We start from the raw sequence: 20,372 nt of genomic DNA, 5'->3' as shown, positions 1-20,372 counted from the left end.
TTTCTAATGCCGTCCAGTCATTATTGCTTTAATAGATGACCATTTGGAATTGCATCTGCTCCAGAAATATTCCAGAGAACAAAGTCTCAGACCCTAGAAGATATGGAAGGAGTAATATGCCATAAGGACACCATATGCATAAATGGCTCCAAAAGGGGGCAGCCTGATCATAGACTGAGAGCAGTCCTAAAAGTTCTACAAGATAAAAGTTTGACATTGAACGAGAAATGTGAATTTGAAAAAAATTAAATTAAATTTTAGGGTACATCATGCAAGCCTCAAGAATAACAGTTGACCTACAGGACACAAAGTGATAAGAGAGCTTCCACAACCCAGGGACATCACAGAGCTACAGTCAACCAAGTAGGCAAGTTCATACCAAATTTGGCAGGAACCAATGAGCTGTTGAGACAGCTGTTCAGACAAGGTAGACAGAGGTGCTGGAATGCGGACCAGAAAAATGCTTTTGAAACGATCAAAAATCTTCTAATTTCTCCTGAAATTTTAGCGCACTCTGATCCAGAACTGCTGACCACAGTAGAAGCGGATGCATAATCTACGGGCCTTGGTGCAGTTGTATTCTAAGTACAAAGAGATGGCAAATGTAGACCAGCTTATTATGCCTCAAGATCACTCACAGACACAGAAAAAAGGAATGCTGCAACCGGGAAGGAAGCATTGGCAGCAATATGGGCATTTGAGTAGTTTTCAGACTGTGTGATGGTATTGCGGTTTAACATTGAAACTAGCCATAAGCCATTAGTCATTCTTCTGAACATCAACGAGATTGTGAAGATGCTGCCTAGAATTCAATGCCTCAGACTGAGACTAATGAGGTATGATTCAGTAACTGAGTACATTCAAGGGAGGTACCAAACAGCAGAGGCACTATTAGGAATACCAGTTGAAGGAACATAGCGGGAAGATTTGAATTTCATCGGGAAGGCGTAAGTGTAAACATCACTCATTATCAAACATCTACCAGCTACTGCAAAGAAAATGCAGGAGATAAAACAAGCACAACAATAAGATGGCAAATGTGTCCAGATAAAGGAATACTGTCTGGAAGGATGGCCAGACTATACTTCTAACAATCCAATACTATGGCAATACTTTGAACAGAGGAAGCACCTTACAATCATTGATGATCTCATAGTTTTTAATGACGGAATAATAATTTCAAGAACACTTCAGCTCAATCGGTCAAAATCCTGGAATTGCCTCCCTAACAGCACAGTGGATGTACCTACACCACATGGATTGCAACAGCTCAAGAAGGCAGCTCATCACTACCTTCTCAAGGGCAATTAGGGTGGGGCAAGAAATGCTGGCTTGGCCAGCGACGCCCACATCCCATAAAAATGAACGAATAATGAAAAGAATTCTCAAAAAATTTATCAAGATCACTTAGAGATTGAAAAATGTCAATCAGGAGCCCAGCAATCAGTCTGGTGGGCAGGCAATATGTGTTCTATTGAAGAATCGATTTCGAATTGCCTTACGTGTGCAATGATCAGCCAAGAGCAATGAGAACAACTGTCACCCTCCACATTTTCTTCAAGGCCATGGGAGCGCCCGGGAATGGATTTATTTAATTTTAAACGCAAGGTATTTCTTATTGCCATCGATTACTGCTCCGGATGGATTGAAGTAAACAGATTGGACAGCATCATGGCAGAAGCAGTCATTCAATCACTGAAGAGAACCTATGGAACACGTCATCCAGGACATTGAGTGTCAGACAATGGTCTACAATTTGCTAACGAATTATTCCACAGCTTTGCAAAGGAATATGGATTCATTCATGTGACTAGCTCACCTCAGTTTCCTCAAGTGAATGGAGCAGCTATGAGTGGTATTCAAACCAAAAAGAGTTGATGAAGAAGAATCAAGATTTCTACTTAGCCCTTCTTAGTTTTCAAACCGCACCTACAAAATGGCTTCTCACCGTCAAATTTGTTAATGAGAACGTAACTGAGAGCATGACAGTTCTGCAACAGAAACTAGAACATTAAAGGAGGGACACAGACACAAATAAGCCCGTAAGTTCAACTTCAGACACAGAACACAGCGTTATCAGTGTTGTAGCCTAGGGATAGAGTGTGGTCATGAGACTAACAGAAAGAAGGCATGATAATAGAAAGAGCTTTACAATCGAGATTTTTCAGGATTGAGATGGACCGGGGAAATATAAGGAGAAACTGCAGCTTCTTAATATCCTTGGAAAGTAAGCCAATAGAAACAGGCTTGCTATTCAGATCCGGACGGAGATAAAGAACAAGAAAAAGACAAACTTCTACAACCACCCAGGAGAAGGACACTTATATCAAATGAAGGGAGAGTGCAAATAGTTCTTGGCCTCAGAAAGAGATCAGAACAAGATTAGGGAGATTGGTCAAGGCACCTCAGAGACTAGCCCTGTGAAGTCTGAAACTTTGGGGGGAGATGTAGAAGGGTGTGTATAGTTGGAAGAAAGACTTGGGGAGAAAGAGTAAAGGGTTAACATCAGAAGCACCTGATACTGATGTAACTATGATGTAATGTCACATGACTAAAGAACAGAAATCTGGAGGGAGGAGAAGTCCAACCTTGTGCAGAGTTCCTTAGATGTAGATCGAGCTGTAAATAAATAATAATGATTTAATGATTTTAACAAACTACTGTCTTGAGTAGCTTACCTAGGGAGAATGGGCAAAACCCCAAACGCATGATGAAAAATAAATCAAGAAGTCTATGGCTACACCATCTGCAGCTGACACTTGATGGCACATCTCAGGAGGAAAGTGAGGACGGAGTTTAGAAAGGGCACAAGGCAGTCACATACCATCATCATAGAGACCTTGGTGGCACTGAATATTTCTATTGTGGCTGACGCCATGATTCTAAGCATCATCCTGTCGAGAGGGCTCAGGGGGTCCAGTAGTGCTGGCTCTGTGGGTTTCTGGGCTGTTATGTGCTACCTTCTCCTCCAAGGGGACTGTGAAAAATGTCAGTGCCTGTGTTGCATTGTGTTTGACTGATGCCGAGCAGAATACCTGGAGGTACATGGAGGCAGTGAAGGATATGTATGATGTTGACGCCATTCGAAGATAGATCCGTGTAAGGTGGAGTATATGAATGTTAGGCATGATTCCTTAGTGCTTGTGAGTCCTGCTTGATTAGTGATGCTGGTGTAGTGCATTGAGCAACATGTGGGGTTGATGGTGTGGTGCATATGAGAATGCAGGTGAGGGTACATTCCCTGACCTTGACCACCCTTGTGAGGTAATTAAATTTCTTGCAGCACTGCTGCTAAGCCCTGATGATCAGATTCCGAACATTCACCTTCCTTGCCACATGCTACCCTCTCCCTTCACAGGCTGCCGTATGAGGACCACCTGCCCACCAACACCCTTCCACCCCCGCAGAAATATGTCCTCCCTTCTGGACTTCACTTGGGTCATTAGCACCCCCAACACAGGGTCATTAAAATTTGGTGCCCTCCACTTGCTTGGTGAACCATTTTTCTTGGCCTTTTGTGTTCCAAAATCGCTTTCCATCAGCCTTCAGTTCAGTAGTCCAGCTTCTCTTTATGAGACAGTGAGCCTTTAAGAGCTAGCAGCAAACTGGAACACATGCTAGCTTCACACAAAATTAGGCCCCAACATTGTGCGACCAGCCAACCAGCAGCATTGGCCCATGCTACAATCATAATCATGAGGTGCCAGCATCATATTTACACGCTAGCCACCTCAAAAAGAACTGGTATGGGAAGGTCGCAAATCACAGTCCCCAAGTCCAAAAACCAGGGTAAGCCCATTTTTAGCCTCACGTCTTGGATGACCCATAAATTCCTCGAACTAAATGTTTGTAAGACGAAAGCTATTGTCTTGAGCCTTGCCAGAGTTTCTATATCTTCCCCACTGATTAAATCCCCCCTACTTCATACTCAACCAGATTGTTCATCACCTCAGCATCCAATTCTGTTCTGACCTGCATTATCGACTCCATAACCTATGCATTGCTAAATCTACCGACCTCCAGCTGGTTACCATGACCTGCCTCGGTCCCTATCTCAGAAAATCTGCCTAAAACTTTGCTTATGGTTATGTCACCTCAAAACTTTATTATACAATTTTTTTCAAGTGGTCTCCCATCCTTCACTCTCCATTTACATCAGATCCTGCAAAACTCTGCTGCCTGTATTCTATCCCACATGAAGACCTGTTTGTTCATCATCCCTGTCCTCACTGACCTAGTTTGGCTTCAGGCCCAGCAGGACACCCAAATTAAATTTTTCATTAAATTTTAGATCGTAACTTCTACTGCCATTTTGAATCATTTTTCTTTGTTAGTTTTGTTTTTTCTCTTGATTCCCTCTTACTTCCTTTACTTAATTTTTGGACAGCAGCTGTTTGGGATCCTTCCATTCACACCTCATCTAGACATATCTTTTGTTTCTTTACTTTACCTGTTACCACTTCCTTTGACTTTTGTACCATGAAACCTTTAGTCATGTAATTGCTCCTGTCCACCATCTTATCACAGACCCTCCCTTTTATTCTTCTTCTCGCCTTTTACAAATGATATTAATGTGTCCCCACATGTGACTCAGTCACATGAAGAGGGACATGTTAAAAATGATGTTAAAAATTTTTTATCGGTTTTTTAAAAATTTACTTTTGGAAACCTCATCCTGCCCGTGGATGAGGTTTCGTAAAAAGTGTAAAGGCCGCCTGGCCTATTTGCCTGCCCTCCAACTATTAAGGTTGGACAGGCAGCAAAAAATACAAATTAATTACTTGCTTAAGAGTCTTAGTAGGCCTCTTAATTGTCGGTGGGTGTGCTGCTGACTCTTACGCGCCCCCGCTGACCGAAATATTGCGCAAGTGCGCAATGAGGTCAGGACTCTCGCCTGACACCATTACGCACTATTTTACACCCGATCGGATTGGGCGTGCGCCCGTCCTTGGGATCTAAAATTCTGCCCCGTTTTTAGGCACCTTGGCGATTTTCTCTGCTATAACCACAACTTGACTTATAATAAACAATCACTTTGAACCCAGGGCTTTCTCGGGTGATGTTAGAAATGGAAATGTGCAGACTCTCTAAGAAAACAGATTCTGAGCTTTCTTCATAAATGAAGTGCATCGCTTACGAAAATAACTGATAAAGTAAAAAGATATGGAAACAGTTAGATTTCCTTTTTATTCATATCTTTTGAACTTCAATGTGACTACAAGACAATAGGTCCTTGACAGGGACCACATTATAGTTTTTCTAAACAGGCGATGGAATAAATTTTGTGAACTAGTGCTCCCAGCAGGGAATTTCCCCGCTAGCACACATTGTGGGAATTTGGGGGCAGAGATCATCAAACTGTGCAGGATTTTCCAACAATGATGGACAGAAAATCCTTCAGGATCTGCTGACCTCTGTGCCAATTATGGTGCTTACGGTCCAGGAGCTTGAATTCACAAAATTTACCGTGTTTAGAACCTGACTGAATTTGAATCTCCACGTATAGAACATTCTACAGACACAGATGTACAGTCGGTATCATTTCTTACTCAGCATAATTGACAGATATCGCTTATTGTACAGTTTTTCTTGCAGCATTTCATTGAGAGTGGGCCTGTGGTTAATTTTGTACAACTGTTGGTTGCCGGAAGGGAAAGCTGCGCCTTTCTGTCTCTCTGACACCAAGAAACATTCCTACTCAAATCACCTGGCATCTGCTGGCACACACTTTGCTCTTCATTCAACTGTTGCTTTCTAGAGTTTGACTTAGGCTGCTGAATATCATCATCATCAATCATCCTCTGAACATTTCGCACGTATGCCTCCTTGGAGTCGTCATTATCACCCGATCCCTGGGAGGAATCTAGAACAGAAAGAAAAACTCCATTGGTGAATGCTGGAGGATACTGAGATTGACTTTATGCTCTTTCCCTGTGTCCCAGCTGCACACTGATGCTCTTTATCTCGAAGAGCGGGATATTCTGGCCATGTCATTGCTCTCTGTGAGTGCTCATACACAGTTCCTCTCATTGCACAGAGGAAGGGGTAGTAATAGTTGACAACTTTTCCAATTAGGTGACCCATATCATGTAAAAAGTTTGAACATTCAACATAAATTTGAATGCCTTACATTGCAGAAGTGGCAAAAACGTGGTTAAAATGATTAGCATTTTAACTTTATGGGTAGAATATTGCACTCGTCAGGTGGGTGCGCGCCTAACCCAAACAAGTGTCAAATGACTCGTGATGTCGTCGGGTGAGCGTCCCAACATCATTACGCACTCACATGATATTTCGGCCGACAATTAACAGGCCCATTAAGGCCATTAAAGTTCAAATTAAATGAACCCCTAATTCAACCCTACGGTTGGCGGGCAGGCGAAAAGGCCAAGCGGCCTTTGGATTTTTTTTGCGAAATATTATCCACGGGCGGGATGAGGTTTCGACCAGTAATTTTTTTAAAATCCCAAAAAAAATTTAAAATTTTCAAACTAAGTTGTAACATATCCCTGCTGATGTGACAGAGTCACGTGAGGGGGACAAGTTATTAACATTTTTTCATTCTTTATTTTTTATGTTCAAAAAGCTTCAGCTCCCCGAGGTAGCTTTGTGCCTTAGGGAGCTTTTACTGCATGCATTCGCATGCATACACAAAGTTCCGTGCTCGCCCTCCCACCCCACACACACAGGCGGCGCTTAGCGCTGCAGCACGCAATTCACGCTGGCTGGCCGTTAATTGGCCAGCCAATCTGAAATGGCAGTCATGGCCAGCGGTCCAATTCGCAGCCACTCCCGCTCACCCCCGCCAAGCCCGTCCGACAACTGGAAAATCCTAGCCATTGCCACAATTCTGTATAAAAGGATTCAAATCATAGGGAGTTATTCATTCGTACATCTATTGAAGTGAACATTTTATTCTGCTTTACATATTAACTAAAATAATTTTTTAAAGACTTAATAGTGTTTCTGGGATCTTCTGCCATCTTTTCTCATCTTTTCTACCCAACTGGGGACTCATTTGTGGGCAATGAGTTGCAGACAAAGCAACAACATTGAAGAGTTGATTCATCAAACTGTGCTCCTGTTGTGCCTATTCAGAATCCCATATTTTACTGAGATTTTGTCTATTCTTGTAGTGCTCACTACATCTCACACCACTGCAGTAATCTGGTGTTGGGAGAGAAACTGCAAATTGGATGGTGTTTCCTTTCTGATTGAATTGTGTAAGACAAAACAAGCCATTGGGCTGCACCTCATTCACTTCCTTAAACATTCACTTCCTCCACCACTGGCCAACAGTGGCAGCAGTGTCTACCATATTCAAGGTACACTGCAGCAACTCGATGAGCCTCTTTCGACAGCACCTGCCAAATCCGTGACCTTTACCGCCTAGAAGGAGAAGGGCTACAGATGCATGGGAACACCACCAACTGCAAGTTCCCCTCCAAGCCACATCAGCCTGACTTGGAAAAATATCACTGTTCCATCACTGTCACTGGGTCAAAATCCTGAAACTCCCTTCCTAACAGCACTGTGGGTGTACTTACACCACATGGACTGCAGCGGTTCAAGAAGCCAGCTCAGCACCACCTTCTCAAGGGCAGTAGGGATGGGCTACAAATCCTGGCCTTGCCAGCATTCATATCCAATGTAAAAAAAAATTAAAGTATTAATTAGGGAGCTTACATCCCCCCCTCCCCCACCCCCCACAACCGCTCCCCCTAAATAGCACTTGACTCCTCCTGGGGTTCCAATTAATTTCTTCTGAGCGGACAGATTGAAAATGAACCTTCCTATGCTGAACGCATGCTAGGTCCCAACTATGGACCAAGGAACAGGAACCCTCCAGTCAGGTAACCCCAGGTCTGACCTTTCCCCTCCACATCAATGGCCTTGTTTAAGCTGAATGGAGGCTTGTCCTGACTTCCACCTGCAAGTCCAAAAGATTTGTAAACAGGTGCTCTCAGGTCTCTCTGTTCTTGCAGCTATTCCTTGGGGACCATCAGTGACTCCAGTGCAAATTACACCAAAAATTGCGCCTGCTGTGAAACTTATTTGTATATCATAGTATTATAGAAATTCACAACACAGAAGGCAGCCACTTAGCCCATCGTGCTTCCACTGTCTGCAAAGATAGCTATCCAGCTTAATCCCGCTGAAGGAACTCAGCCATTATAAAAAGGAGTGGCGGTGAGAGAGGAAGCCCAGTCAGTACAGACCACAGAAGGAGAAGCCTAGCCAGCTTAAAAAGGAATGGAATCTCCCAGTATGGAGCACCAAGACAGAAGCAGACATGGTGATAATTCTTGGAGTTCAATACAGTGACATAAGAACACAAGAACTAGGAGCAGGAGTAGGCAATTCAGCCCCTCGAGCCTGCCCCACCATTCATTACCATCATGGCTGATCTCATTTGGGCCTCAACTCCAATTTCCCGCCCTCTCCCCATAACCTTTCAACCTGTTACTAATTAAAAATCTGTCTATCTCCTCCTTAATATCAATGCCACAGCAGATATGCAGGGAGAGCTCTGAGGGTGGGTAAATTGGTTGAGTAAACAGCGAATAACTTATTTCCGTAATTACACCAATCTTCAGTCAGAGATCCCAGGGCTAAGGAAGTGCGAGGCAACTGGCAACTATTTTTCAAATTCCAATTAAGAGAGTAAAATAATATAGCAGAGGTTTGGGGGGAAAAAAGCAGCATGTCCTCTCTTTAAACTAGGAAACTGTAACTTACCACTACTTTATTTTACCAGGTTTGTAACTTAAATTAATGGAACTAAAATAATCAATACAATTCGAAATATTTTTTTTTTTCTTGTGTGCAAAGTCATGGACGCTACCAGTGTCCTAGCTCACCACTTGGTGCAGGAAGTGCTGTCAGCTGCAGAAACCTGAGCTCCGGTTTCAGAGCTGGAGTGGCGGCTGGAGTCACTGTGGCTCATCCGCGAGGCTGAGAGCTACACAGATAGCACGTTCAGAGAGGTGGTCACACCGCAGCTTAAGGGCCCGGAGACAGAGAGACAATGAATGACCGCCAGGCAGTCCAAGAGAAGTGGGCAGGTAGTGCAGGAGTCCCCTGGGGTCCCGCTCACAATTTGGTTCTCCATTTTGGAAGCTGGTGAGGGCACTAGCTGATCAGAGGAGTGCAGTCAGACCCATGTTTGTGGCACCACGAGTGGCTCGGCTGTACAGGAGCAGAGGAAGAAGAAAGGAAGAGCTTTAGTGATAGAGCGTTCATTGGTTAGGGGAGCAGACAGATGTTTCTGTGGCTGTAGACATGACTCCAGGATGGTATGTTGCCTCCCTGGTGCCAGGGTCAAGGGTGTCACAGAGCGGCTTCAGGACATTCTTCTGGGGGAGGAGGATCAGCCAGACGTTGTGGTCTGCATTGAGATCAATGACTTAGGTAGGAAGGGGGATGTGGTCCTGCAATCAGAATTTAGGGACCTAGGTGGAAAATTAGCAAGCAGGGCCTCTAATGTAGTAATCTCTGGATTGCTTTCAGTGCCACGTGCCAGTGAGTACAGAAATAGGAGGATAAGGCAGATGACTGTGTGGCTGGAAAGATAGTGCAGGGGGGAGGGCTTTAGATTCCTGGGATACTGGGGCTGGCTCTGGGGGTGATGGCACCTGCACAAGCCGGGTGGGTTGCACCTGAACAGAGCTGGGACTGAGTTCCTTGCAGGGTGTTTTGCTAGTGTTGTTGGGAGGGCTTTAAACTAACTTGGCAGGGGTGTGGGAACCAAGAGAAAATATTAGAGAGGAATGCCAGTATGCACATACTTGGAGGGACAGATAGCACTGGTATAGAGAATAGTAAGTTAATAGGTAAAGTCTGGATAAGGGAGAAAGTAACACAACCTAAATCAGGGTTACTATGCATGTATGTGAATGCACAAAGTGTAGTAAGTAAGTTTGGAGAGTTACAGGTGCAGGTTGCCATGTGGAAATATGATATTGTGGCGATAATAGAGGCCTGGCTCAAGGAAGGGCAGAACTGGGTGTTAAATATTCCTGGGTACACAAGGTGTTCAGCAGAGATAGGAAAGGAAGGAAAGGACGAGGGGTGGTATTGGTTAAGGATAGCATTGCAGTGCTAGAGAGAGAGGATGTCCCAGAGGGTTCAAGGACAAAATCAATTTAGCTAGAGCTAAGGAACAAAAAGGATGCAATTACATTGCTCGGTGTAGTCTATAGACCGCCAAATAGTGAGAAGGACATAGAAGAACAAATCTGCAGGGAAATTACAGAGAGATGCAGGTATTATAGAATAATTATAATGGGGGACTTTAATTACCCAAATATAGACTGGGACAGTGCTGGTGTAAAGGGTGGAGAGGGGCAATAGTTCCTAGGTTGTATTCAGGAGAATTTTTTACAGCAGTATGTGTCCAATCCAACAAGAAAAGACGCACTGTTGGACTTGGTTCTTGGGAATGAGGCGGACCAAGTAGATCAAGTGTCAGTGGGGGAACATTTAGGAGATAGTGATCATTATATTGTCCATTTTAGAATGATGATAGAAAAGGGCAATAGGCAATCCAGACTAAAAATAATTAACTGGACAAGAATCGATGGGGCAAGAATGGAGCTGGGCCAGATAGACTGGAACGAAAGATTGGCAGGAAAAACTGTAGCTGAACAATGGGCCACCTTCAAAAAATAATTGGTTCGGGCACAATCAAAGTATATACCATCAAAAGGGAAGGGTAGGGCAAACAAGTCCAGAGCTCCCTGGATGAAAAAGGAGATTGAAGTTAAGATAAAGAAAAAAGAGTGCACTTATGACAGGTGTCAGGTAGAAACTACAATTGAGAACCAAGAGGAATGCAGAAGGTTCAGAGGGGAGGTGAAAAAACATATTAGAGAAGCGAAGAGGGATTATGAGAAAAGACTGGCAGCCAACATAAAGGGAGAAAGGGGAATCCCAAAGTCTTCCATAGGCATATAAAGAGTAAAAGGGTGGTAAAAAGGGGGGTAGGGTTGATAAGGAGAAAGTGTTGAATAAACTGTCGGTACTTAAAGTTGACAAGGCACCAGGACCACATGAGATGCATCCAAGGATATTGAAGGAAGTGAGAGTAGAAATTGCAGGGCCACTGGCCATAATCTTTCAGTCTTCCCTCGACTCAAGGCTGATGTCAGAGGACTGGAAAATTGCAAACATTACATCCTTGTTCAAAAAAGATTGTAAAGATAAGCCCAGCAATTACAGACCAGTTAGTTTAACTTCAGTGGTGAGCAAGATTCTAGAAACAATTATTTGGGATAGAATTAGTAGCCACATGGAAAAATATGGATTAATAAGGAAGAGCCAGCATGGATTTCTAGATGGGAAATTGTGTTTAACTAACTTGCTAGAGTTTTTTGAAGAGGCAACAGAAAAGGTCGATGAGGGTAATGCTGTTGATGTGGTGTATCTGGACTTTGAAAAGGCATTTGACTGGTTTGTGAGAAAAGTTATTGCTCATGGAATAAAAGGGACAGTAGCAATGTGGATACAAAATTGTCTAAACATAGGAAGCAGGGAGTAATGGGCAATGGATGTTTTTGGGCTGGAGGAAGGTTTGTAGTGGAGTTCCCCAGGCGTCTGTATTGGGACCCTTGCTTTTCCTGATATATATTAACAATCCAGATCTTGGAGTGCAGGGGAGACTTTCAAAGTCTGTGGATGATGCCAAGCTTGGGAGTGTTGTAAACTGCAAGGAGGATGTTGTGGAACTTCAAGAGAACATAGACAAGTTGGTCGAGTGGGCAGATAGGTGGCAGATGAAGTTCAATGCGGAGAAGTGTGAGGTGATGCATTTTAGTAGGAAGAACATGGACAGACAATATAAAATAAGGGGTGAGATTTTGAAGGGGGTGGAGGAACAGAAAGACTTGGCTGTATATGTGCATAGATCATTGAAGGTGGCAGGACAGGTGGAGAGAACAGTTAATAAAGCATATAGTATCCTGGGCTTTATTAATAGGGGCATAGAGTACCAGAACAGGGAGGTTATGCTGAATTTATATAAGACTCTCGTTAGACCTCAGCTGGAGTATTGTGTACAGTTCTGGGCACCACACTATGGGAAGGATGTGAACGCATTGGAGAGAGTGCAGAAGAGGTTTACAAGCATGGTTCCAGGGATGAGAAACTTCAGCTATGAGGATAGATTGGAGAGGTTGAGACTGTTATCCTTGGAGAGAAGAAGGCTAAGAGGAGATTTGATAGAATTTTTCAAAATCATGAGGGGGCTGGACAGAGTAGAAGGGGCGGAAGCTGTTCCCACTTGTAAAAGGATCAAGAATGAGAGGGCACAGATTTAAAGTGATTTGCAAAAGAAGCAAATGTGATGTGAGAAAAAAACTTTTTCACACAACGAGTGGCTCGGGTTTGGAATGCACTGCCTGGAAGTGTGGTGGAGGCAGGTTCAATTAAGGCATTCAAGAGGGAATTTGGATGGTTATTTGAATAGAAACAAGGTGCAGGGGTACTGGGAAAAAGCAGGGTAATGGCACTAGGTCATAATGTTCATTTGGAGAGACGGTGCAGACACGATGGGCTGAATGGCCTCCTTCTGTGCTGTTCAGATTCTGTAATTAACTAATCAAATAAGTAAATTAAGATGGTTGGATAGACGTGGTAAACATGTAACATAGTAAACTAAGAAGGTTGGATTGACACGGCCATGCAGGTGGTGTGCTGCACTGCAGAATGTGGGGGTTTGTAGAGAGCATTACAAACCCGGACAACCACATGTATGCGGCAAGTATCTGCAACTCAATGATCTTTGGTTCAGAGTTGTTGAACTGGAGCAGCAGGACATTGAAGGGGGGAGAGTTACTGAACACTTTGCTCCAGGATGCAGTCACACCTCTTAGGTTAAGTAGAACTTTAGAGTTGGTCACAATTCAGGAACAGGAAGGAGTGACTAAGAGTTAGGAAAGTATGGTTAAGCCAGCATGTAGTGACGGAGGAACCTCTTCCTAAACTTTGACCAACAGGGCAGATGGTGGGGGAGCGGTAATGTCACTGGACTAGTAACTAGAGGCCCAGGCTGATGCTCTGGGGACGTGTTCAAATCACACCATGGCAGCTGGGAACATTTAATTCAATTAATAAATCTGGAATATAAGGCTAGTATCAGTAATAATGACTATGACAACTATCATTGATTGTCATAAAACCCATCTGGTTCATTAATGTTTGTTAGGGAAAGAAATTTGCCATCCTTACCCAGTCTGACCTACATCTGACTCCAGGCCCTCAGCAATGTTGTTGGCTCTTAACTGCCCTCTGAAATGGCCTAGCAAGCCACTCAGTTCAAGAGCAATTGGGCATAGGCAATAAAGGCTGCCTTTCCAGCAACGCCCATATCACATGAAAGAATACAAAAAAACACAGGTGTGGGGTACTTGCACTTTAAAAATATTCTTTGATACATTTAAGAGTGGTAACCTGATAACATTCAATTAACACAGCTGAAAATTGAGTTCATTAAAAATGACCACTTAAATCAATCAACTGCCCACAAGCCATGCAATTTTATATTTCTGGGAAGTAGTTTTAAAAAGACACAGAACTACTTTCTCAATAAATTAGCAACAGCAGTCAGCTTAGTTTTCAGTTGTTCTGTGTTTGATTATGTGAGGCTGTTTATGATAGATGTTTACTGTGCTTGATTGGTTAAGGCTGGGTGTGGGCTCAGAGAAAAGTAAACAAACTGTGGAAGTTGCTGGAAGTTAGAGCTGCAGCATGAGTGCAAACTTCTTGTGACTGCAGAAATATTTTAAAATTCTTGTAAATACATTTCCTACACACATATAACCTGGAGTGCATCATCCCTGCATTGCTCTGAGATATAAAATATACAAGTCAGCCTGATAGTAAAATAAAAACAAAATATTAAAAGCCTTTGGAAATCTACTTAGTGGTGTCACTGTGGCCTGCCCCCACCAAGCCCACCCACCAAGGGCAAAATTATGCCCTAGTTTTCTACATCTAAGCTCAGGCCATTTATATTTAACAAGAAAAACAATGTATTGATACAGAACCCTGGAAGACTCCACTGCATACTTATTCAGAGTCAGAAAACACCCATTCACCACTCTATCCTATTGTTTAGCCAATTACATACCCAGTTTACCAATATCCCTTTAATACCATGCACTTCATGAATGCTAGCCCCATTGAGTCTCCTTTCCTTCCATATCCATTCTGAATACATTGTACTCAGGAATGTTTAGTGCACAACCATGCCCATTCTAAGCCAAGTCCCTGTTATAGCCACCATATCATAACCCATGTGGCAATTTGCACCTGTAGTACTTCAACCTTACTTATAACTCTCAACACACACAGGCATTCCAACATTTTGCTAGTCAACTGTGCTTTTCCTTTCTACACTATTCTTTGTTCTGTTGCTGGTTCTCCTTCCTAGTTCTCTATGCACCTTGTTTTTCCCCTTAGTTGCTATGCCCTGGTTGGTCAAGACAGACTTTCACTTTTGAAATCTGTATGACTATATTTTGTTATTATTTCTGTTTCTAGATGTTTATATCTTTGAATAAAGATTCTGTTGTCTTCCCTACATTAAACTACTGGTTTCTATTTCCCTAAAAGCTACCTATCTCCTTTCTTAAATATCTCCTTTCTTAAATACAGGAATAACATTAGCTGTCTGCCATGCTCTGACATTATCCTTTTTTCTGTTGATGTTTATAATAATGCCTCTGCTATCTCTTCCTTAACTTCTTTGATTATGTTCAGATGCAATTCATCCAGACCAGAGTATTTTCTCTCTCTAATTTTCACTAGTTTATTAATTAGCTCCCTTATTTCTATCTTAAGTGTCTTGATATCTTTTTTTGATTTCATCTTCCAATGCCATGTCCCCCATGCTCGTGTCCCTGGTAAATAGTAAGGCAAAGCAATTGTTCAATACTTCGGCCAATTAGTATCTGTTTTTACACCCTGATAATTTAATTTGATTTCAAAGTACCTGTTTGCCTTACTGTTATTAATTTATATCCCAATATCTTGTATTCCCTTTGGTCATCCTCTCCTTCATTGTCTATGTATTGATGCATGTATTTCCTTTAGATTTAGCTTTGCCATTATCAATGCTATTGCATTATTAGATAGTTGGTTGCTGTTTTTCAATAGTATATACTTCTCCTGGACTCTATTGACCAGCTTCCTAATATATTTCCCATTGCTCTTCTGTTTGTTTGTTTGTTAATATTTTTCTAAATTTGTTTTCCTTAAATCCATTCTCAGCTCCATAAAATTAGTCTTTTTCCACTGCCCAATAGATTTCCAATCTATTGTTTTCATTTTGTCCTAACATAAGTCTTTCTCAACCATTAGCTTAAACCTTGCTATGTTGATCATTAGTGCCCGAGCGTTCCCCATTGACTTACTTAGCTTATCTATTTTTTTTTCCATTATTAGATCCAGCAGTAATTATTGTTTTGTTGGGGTTCTAATGTACTAGGTAAGAAAGGAATCTTATACACATTGTCAAATCTACTGTCACACACGCACAATTTATTTGTTCTCTTAGTGCCCATAATCAGTATGTTTTGTACAGAAAGAGGTGTGTCTTTTCCTTCTTGTGGGGTGTGTATCCCAATTAAATAATTCAGCTGTAGGTTTAAATAAAGAGGGTTATTTAATCTCACGAACTAACCCCAAAGTAACACAATGTCACACATTCAGTCTCACGCATGCACACACACACATAGATTTGATAAAGATAAAGATAGTGCACTTTTACAGATTACAGTCAATTCAGTCTCTGATTTATGATTTCCAGTCTCCCACATGGCAGGCCTGTGGTTTGTTGAATGGGTTTGATGATTTAAAGCTGAAGTGTTCACTGCAGGTTGCAAGGTTTCTTGTGGTTGACTATCTAGGAGGTGGGTTCTCAGGTGAACTTGATGAACTTGACCCTGATGAATCTGTTGGTTCCTGGGGAAATTAAGGTGCAGTTCCTGAAACCAGTTTTGGTTACATGACCCAGTGGGTTAATACTTCTGAGGCCCACCCAGTCTGACTGGACTTGGGGAGGCCTAAATGATGCAATGGGAAGGTGATAGTGACCATTGAGTTTCGGTTTTCTCTTTTGTCCAGTGTAAAACACGGGGGAGGATTTTCTCCATGTTGGCCGGTCGGGAGCAGGCGTGGGCATGCTTGGAGCCGGTTGCCACCCGTGATCTGCTCCATGCCACCATTTTACGTGGGCGGGCCAATTAAAGGCCTGCCCAGTGTGACCCATGGCCAGTAGCGCTCAGCACTACCTGTGCGGGCGGGGGGAGGAGGGAGAGTCAGGGCCTGAGCTCTTTCATGCTTGCGCGTAAAAGAGTGCTGAAACCTTCGAGGCACGCAGCTGCCTCAGGGAGTTCATGTTCAGATTGAATTTTTTTAATAAAGACAGAAAAAATTATTTACACAAGTCCCTTCATGTAATATGTTTGTCAATTTATCAGAATTTATTTATTTATTTAATAAAACCTTCAGGAAACCTCATCCCGCCCGTGGATGAGGTTTCCTGAAAATTGCAAAGGCAGCTTGGGCTCTTCACCAGCGTTGATAATTACTTTAATTGGTTTTTTAATGGCCTTAATAGGCTGTTAACAGTTTGGTGGGCAGGTACTGCCTCGGGCACGCACCCGCCAAACGTAATATCTAAATAACATGCACTGATGTCGGGACGCACGCCTGACCTCACCGCACATCATTTTAAGCGTCGGCGTGTCGGGCCCGCCCCCGTATGCCGACATCAAATTTCTGGCCATGGAGACAAGTAGCCTTGAAGCTCTATAGTCATTAGATGTTGCCCATCCTTAAACGATGAGATGTGTGAAATCCCCACCTATGTCAGTATTCAATTAGATATTCACCAGAGACTCAATACAGTCTGTAGCCCAAATGCCAAAAGTCACATGATTTGTGACAGCCATCTTAACAGCTTGTTTGTGTCCAGTTTTTAGAAGCATTGGCTGAAAGTTCACAATATGAAACGCCTGTACTGAACATGGCACTGCATTTGTTTTTCCCCTTTCAGTACCTGTTCTTGCCAGATGATTTGAGAGTAGTTAAAATCACCCATGGTTAGAATTCTATTGGGGCAAAATCCAGTTGCAGAGCTCCACTACTAGCAATGATATCTATGAAGAAAGTTCCAAGGGCCATGCAGATAGCAGCCTGAACCATTGCCTGCTCTGATAAATAGAGGCAGGTTTGCATCGTGCCATTAGAAGTCATGCCATATCAACAAATTTCTCCCCTGTGTCATTTACTTATTTCATAGATTTATCTGTTTCTTTCTTCACTTCCCTTCCACTATTAGGTAGTTTATTCTATACCATTATTAGCATTATTTATCCTTTGTTTCAATCCATTTGTCTCAAGCTTACTGTTAGTTATGTTCTATTTTTGTAACACCATTATGTTATCCCTTATTCGTACAGCTCACCCACCACATGTCCTCCTCTCCATGGATGTACTGATGAAATGTGATCACTGTTACTCTGAATTTACTGCGAATGGTTAGACAGATTTTCATCCACAAGAAAGTTAAAAGTTATGTGGGGCAGGCAGGAAAGTGGGGTCAAGACCACAACCAGGTTAACCATGATCTTGCTGAATGGCGGAGCAGGCCTAGTCCTGCCTCTATTCCTTACGTTCTCAAAAACTACTCAAGATATACATAGTTCAACATTCCAGCAGTGTTGAAGGGAGAAAAGAGATTGCAAGCTCCCTACCTGGTAGTTGCAATATATTGATTCCTACTGAATCTGGTGAAGATGTGATGAAACCTTCATATCCCTAAAGGAGCATACATTCACAAGGCAGAAATATCATTAAATCTGTTAAAACAATACAGATGAAAATGCAAACCATAAGGAAAACTGTACTTACAAGGACTGTGGGGCAGCAATAGAGTAATAACATCTTAGCCTCATTCTCCCACAGGGCTCCCTGAAAGCACAGTTTCCTAGTGGAAGCAATAATTCACTCAAATGTTTTTAAGGCTTGCACTAGGCTCATTGTAGTATGAGCCACATCAGTTACACAGAATAATTGTGCCATTTTACACATTTTACAGGATGAGCTGTAAGAAGCATGGGCACAGCAGGTGGATGTTTGAAAGGGTATGTTTATATAACTGTAAATGTGAAGTTGATTTTCTCCTTTACACCATCTTCAATAAGGACAGATCATTGGAAGTAAAATCTGCTTTGAGGTAAGAATCTTATTCAGCAACTTGTGAAGAAGTTCTTTTTTGTTTGCAACCCTGTGAAGTTGGTCTACCAAAGCAAAATATGGGGCTCTTCTGCTCTCAACCTTCCCCACACTCCCCACTCCAGAATCATGATAGTGTCCCCTTTGTTCTCACCTTTCACCCCACCATCCTTCGTATTTGACAGGGATCACCCTCCATCATTCCTGCCACCTCAAGCGGGATGCCACCACCAAACATATAATTCCCTCCTCTCCCCTTTCAGCATTCCAAAGGGACCATTCCCTCTGTGACACCCTGGTCCACTCCTCAGGCATGCCCAACACCCCCTCCCTTTCCTACAGCACCTTTCCATGCAAGCACAGATGATGCAACACCTACCATTTTACCTCTTCTCTTCTCACTACCCAAGGCCCCAAGCCCTCCTTACAAGTGAAACAGCGAGTTACATGTGCTACTTTCAATTTAGTATACTGTAACCGCTACTCATAACTTGGTCTCTTCTACATTGGGAGACTAAACATAGACTGGGTGACCACTTTGCAGAACATCTCTGTTCAGACTGCAAGCTTGACCCTGAGCTTCCTGTCAATTGTCATTTCAATTCTCCACCTTGCTCCCACGCTGACCTTTCTGTCCTTGGCCTGCTCCAGTGTTCCAATGAAGCTGAGCACAAGTTCGAGAAACAGCATCTCACCTTCTGACTCAGCACGCTACAGCCTTCTGTATTTAACACTAACCAGAATATTTTGCTGAGCGGGTGGGTGCCTACCCGATCCACTCGAGCATAAAATAGCGCGTGATGATTTCGGTCGAGCGTCCTGACGTCATCGTACACTCGCGTGATATTTCAGTTGACGGGCACGTGCTAAACTTGGAAGCGCGCCCACTGACAATTAAGAGGGCTATTAAGCCCATTAACGGCACAATTAACTGGGATTTTTCGCTGCCCGTCCAATGTTATGGTTGGCAGGTGGGTGAATTGGCCAGGTGGCCTTTGCATTTATCAGGAAACCTCATCCAAGGGTGGGATGAGGTTTATGTTATTAAATAAAAAACTATGCAGAGGATTTTGATAATGTCCATGCTCAGGTGACTGCTTATGTTGTGAGGTCATTTTTTCTTCCAGGTTTAAAAATCTTTATTTGATACTTTTAAATTCTCCAGCTTCCTGAGGCAGCTCTCTGTTTCAGGGAGCTTTCTGTAAGCGCTCCCTCACACCGGCGCTGACTTCAGCACTCGCCCTCCTCCCACCCCCAACCCAGTCAGGCACTGATTATATCAGAGCGCGGTTCACACTGGCTGGCCGTTAATTGGCCCGCCAGCGTGAAATCACAGTCAGGGACTGATCATGGGCAGCAGTCCGTTTCCCGGCCGCTCCAAGGCCCATTGATCGCACCTCCATACCCACCTAAAAGTCCTGCCCATTGAGTTCAACTCTCCCTCCATTTTGTCCCATGTTTTGTTTTTGCTAGTTTGGATTTTCTTATTTCTTTCTTTATCCCTTCACATTGCATTTGGACAGCTGCTATCCCACCATTCACGTCTCATCTAATCTCAGCTTTTGTTTCTTTACTCTACTCATTACCTCAAAACCTTTCGTCATTTAATCTCTGCTGCCCTCCTCCTATCAGTGTCACAGAATTACAGTATCTTTACAGTGCAGAAGAAGGCTGTTTGGCCCATCTAGTCTGCACTGGCTCTCTGAAGGAGCATTCCACCTCGTCCCACTCCCTTGCCTTATCTCTGTAACCTTGCCCATTCTCCCTTTTCAGGTAGCAATCCAATTCTCTTTTGAATACCTCGATCAAACCTGCCTCCACCACCCTTTCAGGAAGTTTCTTCCAGACTACAACCACCCTCTGAGTGAAAAAAATTTCCTCACATCACATTTACTCCTTTTGCCAATTATTTTGAATCTGTTCCCTCTAGTTCTTGATGCTTTCTTGAGTGGGAACAGTTTCTCACTATTTACCCTGTCCATACCCCTCAGAATCATGAATACCTTTCTCAAGTCTCCTCTCAGCCTTCTTTTCTCCAAGGAAAAGAGTCCCAACCTCTCCAAACTATCCTCATAGCTACAGTTCTTCATCCCGGAATCATTCTTGTGAATCTCCTCTGTGCTCTCTCCAAT

Source organism: Cetorhinus maximus, chromosome 2 (genome assembly GCF_964194155.1).
Source record: "Cetorhinus maximus chromosome 2, sCetMax3.hap1.1, whole genome shotgun sequence".
NCBI classification, from domain to species: Eukaryota; Metazoa; Chordata; class Chondrichthyes; order Lamniformes; family Cetorhinidae; genus Cetorhinus; species Cetorhinus maximus.
Note: the sequence above shows the minus strand (reverse complement) of the source record.